At 43.8% G+C, this 18243-nt stretch overlaps 1 long non-coding RNA gene across 1 annotated transcript; it reads right to left on the minus strand.

The window, feature by feature from the left end:
* Window positions 1-12642: 12642 nt before the first annotated feature.
* Window positions 12643-16011, minus strand: LOC131487534 (uncharacterized). The gene is made up of 2 exons (XR_009249806.1): window positions 15045-16011; window positions 12643-13664 (listed from the first exon to the last, which is right to left on the minus strand). It is a non-coding gene; the product is annotated as an uncharacterized LOC131487534 (long non-coding RNA).
* Window positions 16012-18243: the final 2232 nt, after the last annotated feature.

Genomic DNA, 18243 nt, shown 5'->3' on the forward strand with positions numbered 1-18243 from the left:
TTTGTGAATTCAAGACCCCGCCCGGCTCTGTGCTGACAGCCCGCAGCCTGGAGCCTGCTTCAGATTCTGGTGTCTCGTCTTCTCTCTGTCCTGCCCATGCTCATGCTCTGTCTCCCTCTGTCTCTCAATAATAAATAAACATTAAGAAAATTAAAAAAAAAAGTAGGGTCCTTGTTTAGTGAAGGATTATTAATTTTTTCCATGTCAGAAACAATTGGATACAAGAATCTGAAAAGCAAGGGGGCAGAAATGGTAATCTTTAAAATATCAGGTAATATTTTGAAACAAATGATTTGAGATATCAACTTATAAGGAGTGTGTTTTCAGCCATCCAGAAGAAAGAATGTTGCAAAGAAATTGGGTACTTGAAGCACCAAGCTATTTGTCATTCACAGCAAGATTGGGCAGGTTTCCTGATTACTCGGGCTCTGCCTATTTGATATTGCAGGCACAGCATTTTTAGAACAGTCCTGTAAACTCGACCTAACCCTTCTGAACAGTGGTTATGAAAACTGAACTTTTATATGACTATACAGTTAGCCTATGCACGGTGCAGTTTTTCTTACAGTTTTAGTTCCTTGAAAAAATGCTATTTGAAAATAAGAATTACCCCAAATACCTACATTGCTAACTTCTAATTGGCACAGAAATGTACCATCTGTTATTCATAGAGAAATACAGGATAATCTGCAATTTTTACATTTTCCCATTCATTTGAATCTGAATTCCTTGTGATAAAATATCCCAATTAACCATCAGTCACTGCTTGTGGAACAATGATACTGTACTCAGTATGTCAACAATTTTGTCTTCAGAGGTATAGCTATTTCATTAGCAGTTATTATTATATCAATACAGGAATACTTTTTCCCCTCCAGGTGCTCAAAACATTTAGAATACTCAGTTATCCTTTTGGAATGGGTATTCTGATTAAATCGTTGCCTATTATACATTAAAGTAGCCTATTAAATATTCAATTAACCACAGTTATGAGACTTTGTGGCTTTTTCTACATGCTCTGAGCCTCCATTCAGGAACTAATGTCTGTTTTTTCTAACCTGTAATAAAATGGCCAAGGCTTCCTAGCCATCTTTAGGCACCCACAGTATAATGATATCAGCTTCTCCATTTCAGGACGTCATTGTTCCTTCCTCAGCTGTGATATGGTGCTTCTTTTCTCCATCTATAGCTGATTGCAATTCCTGGTAACTTTTGGATTTTGCTTCTTTTTTTTTCAAAGACTCTCATGGAAGTTTCTTCAATAGCAGTGGTGAGGAAGACCCTGCTGTGGAAAGGAGGTGATTTGCAATGGATGAAACAAATCATTTTTTGAAAAGCATCCCGCACGACATCTTCATTGTTCAGCTCTATGGGAGTCACAGTCTTGCCCACATTGCTAAGATTTGTGGTTTTCCAGGAATAAACACACACATACACACACACACACACACACACACAAACAACTTCTCAATGTTGCCAACTTGTCTACATTACAGGTCAGATATTGGCTTTCTAAGCCACTCTCCAACTTGATTCTGTGACAGGTTCTAGTCCAGGAGAGTTCACTCTTCTTTTTTAAAAATTTATTTATTTTGAGAGTGGGGGGAGGGCAGAGAGAGAGGGAGAGAGAGAATCTCAAACAGGCTCCTTGCTCTTAGTGTAGAACCTGATGTGGAGCTCCATCCCACAAATTATGAGATCATGACCTGAGCCAAAATCAAGAGTTGGACACTTAACCATTTGAGCCACCCAGGGCCCCGACAGTTCACTTTTCACCAAGGAAGTTTTGCATTGCAGGTACCACCTGAACAAGTTCACTCTCCTCTTTCTTCTCAACTCTTCAAATAGAATTAGATTGGTCAGCTTAGGGCCACTGCGTTGTACAATTCCCTGGGGCACCATTCAATTGCAGCATAGTTAAATGGTGCCCTGGAGTTATCCGATACTATATCCTTGGGCCAGATTATCCTCAGATTCCCCAGGGCCAAATTGTTGATTACCTGTATGCACGAAATCTTGAGAATCATTATGGTTCTTTTGTATAATTAATTAACCTTGAGTTCTTCAAGGGGGATGATCTTCTGCATTTTCACAGTGCTAGCTTTTTCGTTATTCTAAAATCCTTCACTGAAGACATGTATATGAATACTTTTCATGAGATGAAAGTCTTTTTATCAGATGGCCTAGCTGCTTTTCTATATCCAGGAGGGTTTTGTCCTGTGTGCCTACAGTTGTCATATCTCAGATGGTGACAAACCACTGTTGCAGGTGCTCAGGCTGCAGGGCTCAGATCAAGACGAGATTCTTCCCTTTCTCATAGACCAGAGCGTGTCGAACAGCACATTGGCTTATCTCCAACTTCCCTTTAAACATCAACATTACTTCTTTGGGGCCTGGTTTTTCTTTACTACATCTATGAGGAAACTTTATAAATCACATCCAAACAGACAGCCTGAGAGCTGAGTTGGGGCTAACATTTAAAGCAAAAAGAAATCCAATGGTGCTGAAACTATTTCTGTCCAGGAACAAACACTGAAAGGTCACAATTTATTTCAAGAACTCAATATAACATTAATACAAACTCTGTCCCCGGAGCCTTGAACCTACAGCCTAAGGGTATATATTCCATGTGGTGTCACCCCTCAGTCCCAGAGGGCCTTGTGTGGGGACTTTGTGCATGAGTTGGGGGCACCTCCTTGTCCAAGAAGCTGATTTAAAAAAAATCACTATGATTTATTTGTCTTTAGATAGACCCAGTCCCTTTCTATTATTGTTACTATTTATTCTACCGTCTTATTTTGTGTGCTTTCTATGTGTCTTACTCTTCTTTTTTTCTTTCTTCCTGCCTTTTTTTTTTTTTTGGAATTGAATGTTTTTTCCCTGTGTTATTTTTTAAAATCTTTCCTTATTTCTCTTCTTTTAATGATTAACTTGGAAATGTGTTATGAATAGTTAACATGTCAAAGTCAAAGATTAAACATATACTTATCATCCTCCCAAACATTACAGGGATATTTTAACTTCAGCCATTCATTTGACTCTGCAATGCTTATGATAAAATATCCCAATTAACCATCCATCACTCCTTGTGAGACAATGATACTGTATCCAGTATGTCCATGATTTTGTCTTCAAATATCCTTGCCAGAAAATTGTTATTGTTTGGGGGATATTGATCCTTGCTTGTTTTGTTTAACCTGTAAGACATTATTATATTGTTTTACGTAAAGTTTGTTTAGATTCATGCTAATTGCCAACTTCTATGCTTATCGTTTCTACTCACATCTTCAGACATCCCATCTTAGATAACGTTGTGTAGAGAAATTTTTGCCCAAGCCCACCAGGAGACACGTAAGAGTATATACAGCAGCACCCTCTATAATATCCCAAACTGAAGACAACCTAAATGTCCATCCAACAGTCTAATTAATGGATAAAGAGTTCAATGGGCTGTGGGCCACTGCATGTGTGTGTGTGTGTGTGTGTGTGATATTTCTGAATCAAAGCATGAACAAGTCAGTGTGTGACCTCCAGCTTACTCACCCCTTCCATGACCTCATCTTGGGATGGAGGAGCCCCAAGATCAAAGCAGCCTGGACTGCTGAGTTTCGTTCTTCTAAGAAACTTACCTGAGGAGGTGTCTGGATCAGCAGCAGATTTGGTCGAGGCAAGGAATCTACATTTGTGATGTGAAGTCACCCCACTTTTTAGGGTAGTTTGTCACTGCCTATAGCCCCGCCTATGTAGACTAATATACATACTTTTACAAAGCTTCTTCTGTCTTCACTCAATATTTGATAAAGTCAACTCTGAAGGCCCGCACTAAAAATTCTAGACAATGCAACGCATAAAGAAAGGTGCCTTTCAAGACAGGTGTAAGTCAGTCATGACTATTTCCAAATTCTTCCGGTTTGAAGGGTAATGAAAATTGATACGCTGAACTGCTGACCTCTTGTTATTTCCAGAGAAGAGGGAGTGGGCAGAGATCAGCGGGCATTCATTAGAATCAGCTGGATGGGGGTTGGCCCGGGGTGGCCTTGTCATCCCTGGCCTGCTTCACATCGTTGTGGAACTTGACCACAGGAGTAGGTCTGGGCTCCCCAGGGAAGTCGAGCGTTCCTTGTCAGGGATCACGGTGTCTCTTACAACTCCTGCCATCCCCATCCTGGTTCCGGGCCCGTGCGTCATCCAGAGGTACTTGTTGCTTTGAGCTCAGGAAGCCTACCTTCCACTTCAGCTGAAATTCTTGACAGCCGCTGCATCCTCCCTGCCTTCTCCCACCTTGCCATGCACTTTGGCCTGGGGGCATGCCAAACAAGACCCAGGGGACGAAGTTTTCTAAGAAAAGCTGACTTCCCCAGCAGGGGGGATTTGCCAGCCGTTGGATGTCATGCGAGACAGATTGCAGACGCCCTGCGTCCGTGGCCATCGGAATCAGAAATGCTTGCCTGCCAATCAGCATTACGGCGAAGAGCTGTGACATGACAGTTGTCTGACTTGTGTTAATACGTCCTAATCTTGCAAACTAATTTTTTCCCCCACTTGGCCGGCCCCGCATTGTGTTCGGCCTGCCAGGGCTCGAACCATCCATCAATCTTAGTTAGTGGCCCACTTCTACCCTGCAGCTGAGAGTGTCCCTGATCTCACTGACACGCCCGCAACCCCCTCGACAAAGCTTCCTTTGCAGCCAGCTCTGTAAGAATGCTGTCATCCGGCTCAGAACAAAGATGCACGTCCTTATCCAGGAGGGCCGACAAATGGCCATTGTCTGGCAAGGTTTTTCAGGATGGCTTTTCTGGGGGAGAAAAAAATTCCCTGCGGCCTAAGGACAGCATTGTGAGCCCAGTTGTCATTTACGAGCCAGTGAAACATGCTAAATTTGTTGGAGTCAAGCTCACTGACCTTTCTTTGGACTTAGTTTCCCCATCTGGACGTAGAGGTCTGGGCTGCATGATCTCTGAGGCATTTCTTGTCTCTGAAATTTGACGACTTCGGTCATCCTGCAGCTCAACTGCTTCTCCTGTGTCTGGTAATAGTGACTCTCTGGGTTCCCTTTAGCTTATTATTTTAACATTTTTGAGGTGCAGGGGATGTTACAAATCCCTTGAGAATCTGATGAGAGATACAAACTTCCTCCCTAGAGAAGGTACTAGCAGTATATTTCCTAACATTTCCTGAGGGCTGTAACCCTGAAAGCCCCTTCATGGCTCCTAAGCTGACAATATTTTTTGTTTCATGTCTTACTCTGATTTTATTTCTTACCCTACCATTTACTTTATTTTCAAAGTTGCCAATGAGTTTTAAATTCTTTTTTTTTTTGCATTTTCCCCAAATTTATGTTTTGAAATATTGCAAGACTACAGAAAAGTGGAAAGAATGATACAATGGCTATCCATATATCCCGCAACTAGATTCACCAACTACGGTACCTACAATCTTCTCCTTCCCCCCCTCCCCTCCCCTCCCCTCCCCTCCCCTCCCCTGCCTCTTCCACCCCCTCCTTCTCTTCTTCTCTGTCTTCCTCTCTTCTTCTTCCTCCTTCCTCTCCTCTCTTCCTTCCCTCCTCTCTTCCATCCTTTTCCTCTGAATCATTCAAAAATAAGTTGCAGAGATCATTTAAATACTTTCTAAATGCAGGTGGGCCGTCCATTTGAGATGGGGACATAGATAACTACAACTATCTTTACCTGGGAAGTCCTCCTGGAAAAGAATGCATGTACTTTGGGACTAGTGTACCCTCAGACTCAGCCTCACCCGGCCCCTCTATCATGGAACAGAAACATCCGAGTGCATGACCAAGAACATTTATCAGATGTTTCTTAAGCACCTCCTTTGCTGCAGGCCCTGGGCTGGAGGCTCGGTCTTTGGAGATTAATAAAACCCGGCCTCTTCCCTTTCTTCTTTGCTGTTTTGTTGGGGGTCAGGGAGGCAGGGGGGTATGACAAGGACACACACGATTGCAATAGAAGCAGACCTGCTCAGTGCCACATTTGAGTCTGAGATAAGATGCTGTGGTGGTGGGGGGGGGGAGAGAAAACACTTCCACTGAGGTAAGGGGCTGGGGAGAGGCTGGTAAAATCATCACGAAAGGGATGCCATCTATCCAGTTCTAGAAGGACGAGCACTTGGTGTAGGTCGCTGTGCAAGAAAGGCATGGGGATGGCTTGGAACAGGGTGCTAGGAACAATGAGGGGTTCGGTTCTCCTTTGGATTTGCTGGGATCATTTTTCTTGCGACTGGCCTGTCTCCAGATGAGTCCACGCCCCCTCCCCAACGCCTTTTGGGGGCATCCCCGAGAGGAACTGGTGCTTATTGCTGGAGCTCTTCCTCCTCTAATGATGTGAGAGAGGAGCCGGGTCCTTCTCCTCATGTGACGCTTGGCTAAGGAGCAGGTGATGTCTGTGGCTGCTGTGCAGGCTGGCCTCCCTCCCTGGGCTTGACCCCCCTGCCTTTACCACAACTGCCAGCCACGACTGTTCACCAGTTGTGAAATCCACTGGAAGGCTCGGAGCACTTGTGATTTTCTCATGAGCCACAAGAGGGGGAACTATGAACACAAATGAGAAAAAAGACTTCACCAAAAGGAAAAAAAAAAAAAAAAACCCAGCTGGGAAATGAACAGCTTTTCTGAGGCCCTCATTCTTGATGCCAGGCTAGCAGTTTCAATCTGTTCTGCTTCTCTATCTCTGTCTCTCTCTGTCACTGTTCTTTCTCTGCCCCTCTCTCACTTTGTCTCTCACTTTCTCTCGAGAATTTCTTTGGGAAAGATGCAAATCCGTTTTGCTGCCTCTAGGCTCAAAACTCCGTTGCATAATTCCAATATGGGGAAAGTCCAAGATCTGAAGGGGCTTGACTTTAACTTTCATATCAGTCAGTGTGGAGGTTTAGCAGGTAAACTGTCTCCTCACAAAAACAACCTAAATGGACACCGTGCGGCTTCAGTCATACTGAGAGTTAATACTGGCATCACCCTCTGTGCACCGGGAAGTGTTCTAAAGACTTTCCATGGATGAACCTCATTAATCCTCCTAGATACTTGCTGGGTTAGGTATATCATTATCACCATTTTCTCTGAGGCACAGAGATGCCCAAGAGCTTGGTCAATGTCACACAGTGTCAGAGCTGGGATTTGAATCAGGCAGTCTGGTTCCAGACCCTCTGCTCTTAACCTCTTCACTGTAGCTGGATCTCAAGATTAATGAGTGCATGGCGTTCTGAGCATGAGAAGTGATGGCCCTGATACAGCCTGCCACAGTTAAGACAGATTGGGAGGCATATTTTAGGAGTGATAGTTGAAATTGGGGAGCTGTGGCCGATGAAAGTAACCAGCGATGGAAATAAGATCGTATGAATGAGATTGGTTGAAGCAAGGGAAGGAGTGTAATGTGGCAAACATGAAATGAAACAAAACAAAACAACCTGAGCGCGGAGGCCAGGAAAAGTGTTCTCAAATATTTGCAGGGATTCTGAGAACTCTTTTAGCTTCCAGAAGCTCTGTGACCTTCATCCGAAGGCTCAGGGAGCTTTCCTGGGCGTGGGGACCCTTGAGGGCTTATTTGGCCCAGGCGTTCAGATTCTGATCTGTCCCCAGTCAGATGGGTAACCCATGAGCTTGAAGGAGATTGACCCGAGGTCCTTTGTACCCCCTTTGAATTCCACTCAGCTGTCCGATAAGAGCTTACTTTCTAAGGGTGTGGGATTATGTTGTGTATGTCAGTGATGAAAAGCAATCTGAGATTTACTCACACATCATCGCAGACATACCAGGACTGTCCTTTTCTTTTTTTAAATACTGTTTTATTACTATAAACACAATGTATGTTGGCTATTGAAAAATTTTTAAATTACAGAAAAGTATGGAGAAGGGTATCTCACATTGTCCTACCATCCTGAGAAAGTCGGGGTTAACATGTATTATATTTCCTTCTGGTCCTTTTTTTATTCTGCATATATTCTTGTCCACGGTCTTCTTAACAGTCCTGCAAGGGGTCCTTCCTGGAAGAGCTATAAAGAAATGTCACAGTCCATTATGGGGCATGAGCCAGAACTTCCTCCAACCTCAGAAGAATGGTCTCTGGTGGAAATATTTCAAAATCATTCTGAATGAGAGGAGTGATGTGATTTCTTCTAGGGTCTCCGGGAGAGGGCAGGGATTTTTAAGGTACAGAACAGAGTGTGGACTATTCAGATTTTATAATACCAGAAGGGAAGACTAGAGACTGTGGTGGGCCAGGCTCTAGGCTGGGCATTTTACTCACTCATTCATTTATTCAAGAAACACCTGACTGCCTACAGTGATGAGTCCTGGAGGTGTAATGGAGAACACATTGGGCATGCATGGATCCTGCCCCATGGGAAAAAAACAGTCTCAAGAAGGAGGCTGGCAGGAGGACACAGCCAGATAATAGAAGAAGGACCTGGTTTAGTCTGAGGCAAGGGTGAGGGGGGCCAAAAAAACCTTGCCCTACAGAAGGGGGACTGAGTCTGTGTTCTCAAGACTTCCTTTAATCTTCCCACTCTGCCCAAAGCAAGGATACTACACCAGCAGGGAGGGCCAACTTCTCATGGGCTTTTTAACTCCTAAGATCCTAATATAGTCTTTGAAGTTTCCACAGAATAGTGAAAGGAACATAAAAAATAATCAAGATGAAAGAAGTTCCAAGCTGAGATTGAAGCATAAACAAAGAACTGTGGGGATCCAGAATTGGAAGGAGCCATGTCTTGATGGGTAGGGAAAACTTCATAAAAGAGGTGATGTTTGATATGGGTTTTAAAGGATGAATAGGAGTTTGCTGTTCAAAAAGTGTGGAGAAAGATAATTCAGGAGTAGTGAGAAAAACATATTAAAAAGTCACTGAGGTATAAGACAGCCTGACATGCCAGGGGAATAGGGGTGATGAAATGGAGTAGGGGGAATGGTGAGGTGGGGAAAGGACATGCACTTGAAAAGGTAGTTTAGCTCCAGGGCCAAACTCTTTGGGTGTCAGGCTAAGAAGCTTGACCTTTTATCTGCGAGGAAGGGGGGATTAGCAGAATTTTTCTATTTAGTATATGTGCTGCCAAAGCAAGCATGAGAGTTTTCTATTTAAACTTAATTTCTTTGTTACATGAGCAAATATATTTATTTTGAAGAATTAGATAATACAGATATACAAAAAAAATCATTTGTAATACCACCAAAGATAACCACCGGTAGCAAATTTTTAAAAAATTTTTAAATGTTTATTTTTGAGAGAGAGAGAGAGATACAGAGCGAGAAAGAGTGGGGGAAGGGCAGAGAGCGAGAGAGAGAGGGAGACACAGAATCCAAAATGGGCTCCAGGCTCTGAGCTGTCAGCACAGAGCCTGACGCAGGGCTCAAACCCACGAACCATGAGATCATGACCTGAGTCTAAGTCAGATGCTCAACCGACTGACCCACCCAGGTGCCCCTCCACTGGTAACAATTTGATCTATGTTTATAGACCTGAATTCTGTCAGTCCATTTATCTATCTTTCTCTCAATATACCTTTCATCAATTTGTGTTTTAAATAAGACCATCCTGGGGCCCCTGGGTGGCTCAGTTGGTTAAGCATCCAACTCCTGATTTTGGCTCAGATCATGATCTCACAGTTCATGGGGTCGAGAGGGCTCTGTCCTGACAGTGTGGAGCCTCCTTGGGATGCTCTCTCTCTCCCTCTCTCCCTCTCTGCCCCTCCCCCCACTCTCATGAGTGCTCTCTCACCCTCTCTGTCTCAAAAATAAATAAATAAAACCTTAAATAAGACCATACTATACATACCATTACTTATTCAGTTTTAAAAAAATAAATTAATATATGGCAGGCATTTTTTTCATTGTCTATGACAGGCATTTTTTCATTGTCTTCAAATATATCCCTTGGTCTCATCCTTCTTATGGCTGCAGAGTATTTTATTGAGCAGATGCACACCTAGATTTTAGTTAACCCGTCCTCCATTATTGGGGATTTGTTTGATTTCCAATTTTCTCTATTTTTGTTACAATTCTGTAACAAAAATATTGTGTAGTTTTCTGATTCTTTCCTTTGGATAAATCCACAGGAGTGTAATTTATGGTTTCTTAGAATGCTGGATGTGTAAACGTCCAGGAAAGGTTTTAAATAGACATGGCTATAAGATTTTTATGTAGAAAGATCATTCTGGGAGCTGGATGTTGGTAGAAGTCAGGGAAAAAGCTGCTGCAAGAATCTGAGTGAGGGATGATGAGGACTTGAAGCAGAGAAATAAAAGAGAAATTTAGGAGATAAAGGTCAATAGAAATAGGGGATTAAGAGGTACAAATGCCCAGTTACAAAAATTTTTAAACGTCAATAGAAATATTTGTAATTTGATACTGGTGACAGATTCGGGGAGTGTAAATGTGAATATTTAAGAGGAAAAATTTTAAGGCAGTGATATTCTCTTCTTTAAAAAATAGAGGAAGAAAAGGTTAATATCTACTAATGTTACAGGCTTAATTGTGTCCCTCACCACCCCCTACCCCACCACCAGTTTCCTATTTTGAAGTCCTAGCTTCTAGTACTTTAGCATGTGACTATATTTGGAGTGGGGTCTTTAAAGAGGTAATCACATTGAAATGAGGTCGCTAGGGTGGGCCCTAATCCAATATGGCCGGTGTCCTTATAAGAAGAGGAAATTTGGACACAGGTAGATGCAGAGAGAAGGCCATTTGAAGACACAGGGAGAGACACGTACAAGCCAAGCAGAGGCCTCAGAAGTAAGCGACCCTGCCAATATTTTGATTACTGACTTCTGGCCTCCGGAACTGTGAGAAAATAAATTTCTCACCCAGTCTGTGGTGTTGTGTTACGGCGGCCTTCACAAACTAATATCACTTTTAAAAAAGAAAAAAAAAAAAAACAAGGAGAAGAGAGAGGAGTAGGTTGTAATTTTAAAAATGTATTTGAATCCTCCTTCTACACTTTCTTCTTAGCCACTAATGGCTTTGTAATATTTCTGCAGAAAAGGAGCTCAGCGGTATAATCAAATTCTCTTTGCTAAAGATATAAAAATAGTACAACTAATCAAATCAAAATGGTGTTATCAAAGGAATTCCCATCAAGTTTTCTAACCATTTGCTAGATAACTCTCTCATTTGATTAATTTTTTTCTTTTTCTTTTTCTTTTTTTTTTACGAGCAATTGATCTTTGTAAATTTTCTGTGTGCTAGCAAGTTTAAGTGTTTTAGTGTATAATTATCCTACATTGTGTTTGTGAACATCCAACAAGCTGCCCTCCATTCTTTGTAGACAATTTCAGCCTTGGGTTTGTTTACCTATGATTATTAACATATTGAAATGAAACTGCAGAATTCAGATGATGTATTTCAAATTGATATGTTGAGAGGTTTCAAGAGGAAATTAATGTAGCCAATAAAATAATTTCTATGATCTCCAGGCACTTGATAGTAAGAATGTTATAGAAATTTGTTAATGAGATTATTAGAAACTTATTTATATCTGCCCCAAGTATTTCTGCTAAAACATTCTCTAAAGTGTTAGCAGTCAAGAAAATCTGCTAACTTCGGATGAAGTTGACACATGACACTCTCCTTGTGTAATGGCTACTTCTGGGGAGTCATGAGCTGGAGAGGGTCTGTGGGCCCTGGCCATCTCAGAAGAATCTGACTCAATAATCTCTTAAGGATGAGTAGCCTTTACTGGACGCTGATAGGAGAAGCTATATAAGTTTTTGGGAAACATTTTGTTCTAAACTGAGTTCCATTGGAGTCTGGAGACTGGAGAAGCTAATCGAACTTCCCTGTGCCTTCTCTGTGCTACAGAAGGTCGACGGTGGCCTGGGGCTATGATATATCTATGACTTAAGCTCAGAACATCAGCTTCTTGACCATAGGCTGGTTCCAAGCCACTAACATTTCTTTTTTTTTTTTTTAATTTTTCTTTTAACCTTTATTTATTTTTGAGACAGAGAGAGACAGAGCATGAATGGGGGAGGGTCAGAGAGAGGGAGACACAGAATCTGAAACAGGCTCCAGGCTCCGAGTTGTCAGCACAGAGCCTGACGCGGGGCTCGAACTCACAGACCGTGAGATCATGACCTGAGCCGAAGTCGGCCGCTCAACCGACTGAGCCACCCAGGCGCCCCACCACTAACATTTCTAATGTTAGAAAGTACCAGGTTATGGCCAGGGTATGTCCTAGGCACCAGCAATACCAAAAAAGTTGAGTCATTCTTTACTCAAAAAGCTCACAATACTATCAACACGTTGATCATTGTCCACACAGAACATGAGAGAGGGATGGTAGTCTAGAAAACCTGTTTCCTGATCAAACACATGTAAGATGTTTAGAAATGCCATAAGTCTATTCCTTTCTAAGAGTCATACTACATAAGAACACACAAATTACTCCAGTGTAAAAACACCTATGTGACAATTTCTAGGTAAAATATCTAGAAACGTCTCAAGGAATCCAATGGAGAAGATACTGACTTTGTGGTGCCTTTCAGTTCTGGGATTTCTGCTGCCCTTGGTCCTCTTGGTAACTTTGTCAAAGTTACATCTCACCTAATCTTTTGCCCAATGTGCTGGAGTACTCAATTATGCAGCAAGTGTTTAAATAGGCCAAACCTTTTTACAAAGATCCCAAGGGCTTCTTTGAATTCTTTTCCTGTTACAGGAGGTTTTATTGTTTCAAATATTGCTTACAGTCAGTGCGTCACTGGCTGGGAATCTTTGGTTAACCTGAGATTTCACAGTAATAGGAACTGATTGAGTCTCTGGGGTTCATTGTACACATTGTCGGTTGGGTTTTCACTCAGGTTTATAAGGACGATTACAATCCTACTGGTTTTAACCTCTCATTAGACGATGGACTCCCTGAAGGCAGGGACGGAGGCTTCCTTTTTATCTGTATTTGTTCCCCCGTGTATTTAGTTCCCCCACTAAATCCCCTCCTTCCCTCTATGAGGCATAGAGAATTTTCCATATCTGGTGTCAAAGGAATAATTTCTTTCAAGGCTGTGAACTAGTAGTGTCTGCTTGTATGAATGTGTTCATCAAGGTCATAGCATCTTTTCTCCTATCGCTTTTATCTTTAAGCTTAGATATTCCCCTTTTCTTGACGAAAGTCTAGGCGGAAGAAAGTTCTAGAAAACCTCAGACTTGACCAACTTTCTATTTGCTTAGCCAACTTACAACTCAGCAATTGCCGTAATAACATCGTCCCAGTGTTAATTTCCCATTGTGTTTCTTGGGTCGCCAGCTCCCTTCCTGCCTCATCACCACCCACTCCCTCAAACCTCATGTGAATAACTAGCACTCTACTAAGGTTAGCTAATGGTGATGAAGAAGGAAAAATGAGCGTTTGTAACACTTAGCACTAATAATACTGAAAACTTCTGTGTGGATATCAAGGTGCTTCTTTCTTCTCCCTCATCGCCTCATGTTTTTGACGCTTTTTAAATTGGAAATGGCTCTGTCTTGGGAAAGCATGGAGAAAAATCAGACAAGGCTAAGGTTTTTTCTGTAAATGTCCAGCAGCCCCAACTCAGTAAGCTGGGTCGGCTCCATCCCAAATGGGGCGGCCTTGTTCAGCTAACCGGCCTTGTGTTTGAGTCTCTCTGGGGCTCAAGATATGGTCACTTCCTTGTTCATCTGTTATTCATAATTTGTTCAGTATGACCTGTGGGAGAAAAACAAATGAAGACAAAGTGGCTCCTTCCCTCGAAGGGCTCACAGTCCAGTGGTGGAGGCAGACACCCCAGCAGAACATGGCAATGCTAAGCGTGTAAAGGGAAAAGGAGGGGTGGCCGTAAGCACAGAAAGGATGCAGCCTGGGGTTGTGTCTGTGTGTGGGGGGAGGGAGTTAGAGTCAGCATCTTCATTAGCTGTTAAAGAAGGACTCAGCACAATTGTTCTGTAGGGCGGCAGATAGTATGTTATTTGGGCTTTGGGGGCCATACAGCTGCTACCACAACTGCTCAACCCTGCCACGGTAGCAGGGAGCAATCGTAGACAATATATAAGCAAATGGGTGTGGCCGACGCCGTGCTCCAATAAAACTTTATTTATTCATACATAAACAAGTAGATGGAATCAGCCTGCAGGCCATAGTTTGCCGACTTCTACAGCAACAAATAGCTATGGAATGCATACTGTGTGCCAAACACAACACACACACACACACACACACACACACATTCTCAATCTTTACCGTTGCCCTGTGATGTAGGTGTCATAATCTCCATTTCATCATTGGAGAGGTTGAGGTATTAAATAGGCTAAACTTACACCCAAGGTGAAACAGCTGGTGAGTGGGGATTCCAAGTCTAGGTTGGCCTGAGGGTCCACCCTGTACGACCACGCTACGCCAAGCAAGCATAGGAGGAAGTAGGTCTTGAGGCAGAAGGAACAGCAAAAGCAGAGGTCCAAAGGCAAGAGACAGTACGATGAGTGCATGAAGGATAAGTCGGAAGCAGAGTGGCAGGGAATGGTAAGAAAGTGTTGGATGGTGGGGGGTACTTTGAATGCCATGGTGAGGATTGTTAAATATACAAGGTCGCACCAGCTCCGGGTAGTCGGGGGAGGGGAGGCAACGAACCCATTATTCTGAGTTTGACCCTTCTTGTTTGCATTCCTGGGAGCAATGCCTTAGCTGGAAGGAGGCAGGAATGAGTTCCAGGTTCCCGCAGAGGCAGGGGAAGGGGCAGGATAGGAGAGCCTTTTGACAGATTCTGACTTTCCTGAGGGCCAGCACAATTTGGGGGATAGCCTGACCCCAGAAGCTCTTGAAGGGCTGGGGGGCAGTCTCAGAGGGTCCCACCCACCTCCCTCCTGTTGCCAGCCTGTTTGGCTTGGCAGGGGTGAAGAACACAGTTTGCCCATAAGGCCAAAATTCCTCTGCCAGACGCGAGGTTTAATAGCCATCAGAGCCCCGTAGCTGGGAGAGTTTATAAATTCCCATACTTATTACACGCGAGGCACAAGACTGTTTATTGAGGGCTTTTTTTTTTTTTTTTTTTTTTAATTAAAGCTCCAGCTCCAGCCCCACCCACACCGTTACCTTAACAGAGTGAGTTATTTCTCTCTCCATCTTGTTAATGGGCTACAGTCACCCCGGTCTCTTGCCTCAGGCGCAGGGAGAGCTCTGCTGGAAATAAAAGTGTCCAGCTTGGAAGGAGCAGCCAGCTGCAGGCCAGGCTGGGCCAGTAATTGGCCGAGATGATACTGGAGGCTCGGCTAACAGGCCCAAATTGGTCCCTAATCAAGTCCGACCTGAGAGCTGCTCACTTCCCGGAGCTGCCAATTTTCCTCTCGGAGAGCCCGAGCCGTTGGGCGGGCTTCCGGGCCTCCTGTACAAATGGCGCTACACTGGTTAAGGGCAGGAACACAAACCCTCTTCAGAATCCATTAGAACATGTCACCTGCTTTGTCCTGGAAGAGGTTCGGCTTCACTCATCCCTTGGTTTCCTGGTGCCAAGGCCTCAGCCTAGCTTTGGGGAACTCTGGAGAGGCTGGAAGCCCATGTAATGCCAGCATTGCAGGCGATTATAATAATCACCTCATCTCCCCTTGCACTCCATGTGTGTCAGAGGACTCTTCACACACGGGCCAAGGATAACTGTGTGGATTGGCCTAGCAAGTGTTGTAATCCCTTATTTTGCAGATGAAGGAAAATCCCGATTGTGCAGATGAGAGGGAAATCTCCATTTGGGGGACGAAGAAACAAAAACTCGGAGAAGTCAAGCAACCTGCCCGAGGTCTTGCAGCAGCTGGTCCTCTGTGGAGCTGAGACTGGACTCTAAGTCCTCTGGCTCTTGATCTGGACTCTTCGTCTCTGGTGCTTTTCTTCTAGGAGAACTAGCAGATTTACGGATTTCTGGGCAGGTGTACTCCAGTTAAGGGGGGCCCGGGACTGGCTTAGCCAGGGGCTAGGAGTGGCAGTAGAGAGTCGTGTTGCTGGGACAGGCAGTGGCCTGTGGGGAGGGAATGTCACAGGGGTGAGGGCCTGAGGGTGTGTACAGGAGTAGAGAGATGGGCATTGTTGCCAGGCAACTAATCCCACACTGCCCCGGTTACCTAGGTGATGGTGGAATGAACAAGATCTGGGTGATACCAAGGCTAGTCTGGGTATGAATTCCAGTCCTTCACTGTATCCAGGGCTTGGAGGAAGGAGACCTCTTTCTCCAGCTGGTTATCTTCCTCTGGTACCTGGTTCTCACCTCAGCACCAGGATGCTCCTTCCCTCCAGTTATCACCTCCATTTCCTTTATTCCAGGAATGAAAGTACTTCCCGATTTCCCCTCCGCAGCTCACCTCAGTGTCTGCCTCAGATTCTGGGACTTGGAAGACAGGGCCCAAGCAAAATAAAGCCAATGTACATTTGTGATTTTTCTGGTAAATGGGAAAGCTATCCTGGGTCTTCACATTCATTAACTCATCTAATATGAGAGGTGGGCTGGCGCTGGCTCAGGCTGGCTTGCAAGAGCCAAGCGGACACATTCGGCATCCAGCGACGCCATGTTGGCAACTCGAAGCGGCTGGGGTGAGAGTATTTACACGGTGGGAGCCTATCAGCCAGGGCTTTTTGAGTTCGGAAAGCTGATTGTTGAACATTTACCGGCACACCATTGTCATCCTTTTCAGAACTCAGTGAGAAAAGTATTGCTTTTTTCAATTGCTTAATTTTTCAAAAGTGAGACTCCACAGGCATAATTAATTTGTTCACGGGCATTCAACTAGCGAGTGGTAGTTTCAACATTTGAACCAGCACCAGTCTGATCTCAAAGCCTTTGCTCTTTTCATGCTATTCCATTTATGGTCCTGGTTATGCTTCCATTACATGTATCAGAGGTTGGGATTCCATTGGGCCAAGTCACAAGCACAAGGCCCATCTGAATGTTCCAAATACTTTCATACTCGTTATATGAGCTTCACAACCATCTTGCAAAGTAGGTAAGTATCATTAGTTCCACCTGAAGTTGAAGACACTGATACTCAGAGAGGTTCAATAAATGTCCCATGGTTACACCTGTAATAGTGAATTTGAGGCTACAACCTTTGTTAACCAACTCTTGGTTAGGAGTTCTTTCCGTCATCCAGCATGACTTCTAACCTTGACAAAACAGATCCCAGCTAATTAAACTCTTCATTGAAATAGAATTTTTGTTTTCCTTCTGCTTATTTTAAAAGTATGCAGTACAACACAGTGAAGCAGCCTCATCTGATGGATTTATTAGCAAGAAAGGAAAGGTACATGCTAGGATCAGCCCATATTTAAGTCAGCCAAGTCCCTGCCTCTTTCTGGGTCTTAGGCTGTAATATGGAAGGGGAGCAAAAGGAAGGAGGGGCAGGAAAGCAGGGGCCAGTTAAGGGAACTTGGACCTCCAGGGATTCGGGGACTCCAACCACTCATAGTCCTGGGTGGTGAGAAATATGTTCAAAGAGGATTATTCGCGCAAGTATTTCTTTCCCAGAAAGACTCTAATTCGCCATGTTCTTTGTACAGGCGAATACGGAAAAGATACCCAGACATAGTTCCAAATTTATCAAGTCCCAAGGTGGAATTGGAAGGGTTTTCTCTTTAATTCTAACTAAAATGGGGAACATTAAAGAAAATGCCAGGAGTTCTGGTTAACTGAAGTTTGTTGGTCTTTATCAACCCATGGCTGGGGATGAAGAACAAGGAAGCAAGGTGTCTGTGGGTCACGAGAACAGCTGTCGGGGCAGAATCAAAATATACAAGTTCAGCGTGGCACAGATTGACTATGTGATCTTGGGCTGCACCCTGGCTTCTCTGAACTCCAGTTCCAGCCTTTATGAAGAAAGGAGGGGGGGCGCCTGGGTGGCGCAGTCGGTCAAGCGTCCGACTTCAGCCAGGTCACGATCTCGCGGTCCGTGAGTTCGAGCCCCGCGTCAGGCTCTGGGCTGATGGCTCGGAGCCTGGAGCCTGTTTCCGATTCTGTGTCTCCCTCTCTCTCTGCCCCTCCCCCGTTCATGCTCTGTCTCTCTCTGTCCCAAAAATAAATAAAAAACATTAAAAAAAAAAAAAAAAAAAAAAAAAAAAAGAAAGGAGGCTAAGACGGGATACGTCTATTTGTTTTGACAATGAAAGGAAGTGGGATTACTAGGATGGAAAGGGCATGGGGTATTCAATGAACACATTCAACAAATGTTTCTCACATGAAAAGCCATTCCCCAGCTCACTCTCGAAGTGTTAACTCTTGACTGCTCTTTGTCAAAAATCCACTTGACGTGGCATA

Source organism: Neofelis nebulosa, chromosome 10 (genome assembly GCF_028018385.1).
Source record: "Neofelis nebulosa isolate mNeoNeb1 chromosome 10, mNeoNeb1.pri, whole genome shotgun sequence".
NCBI lineage: Eukaryota > Metazoa > Chordata > Mammalia > Carnivora > Felidae > Neofelis > Neofelis nebulosa.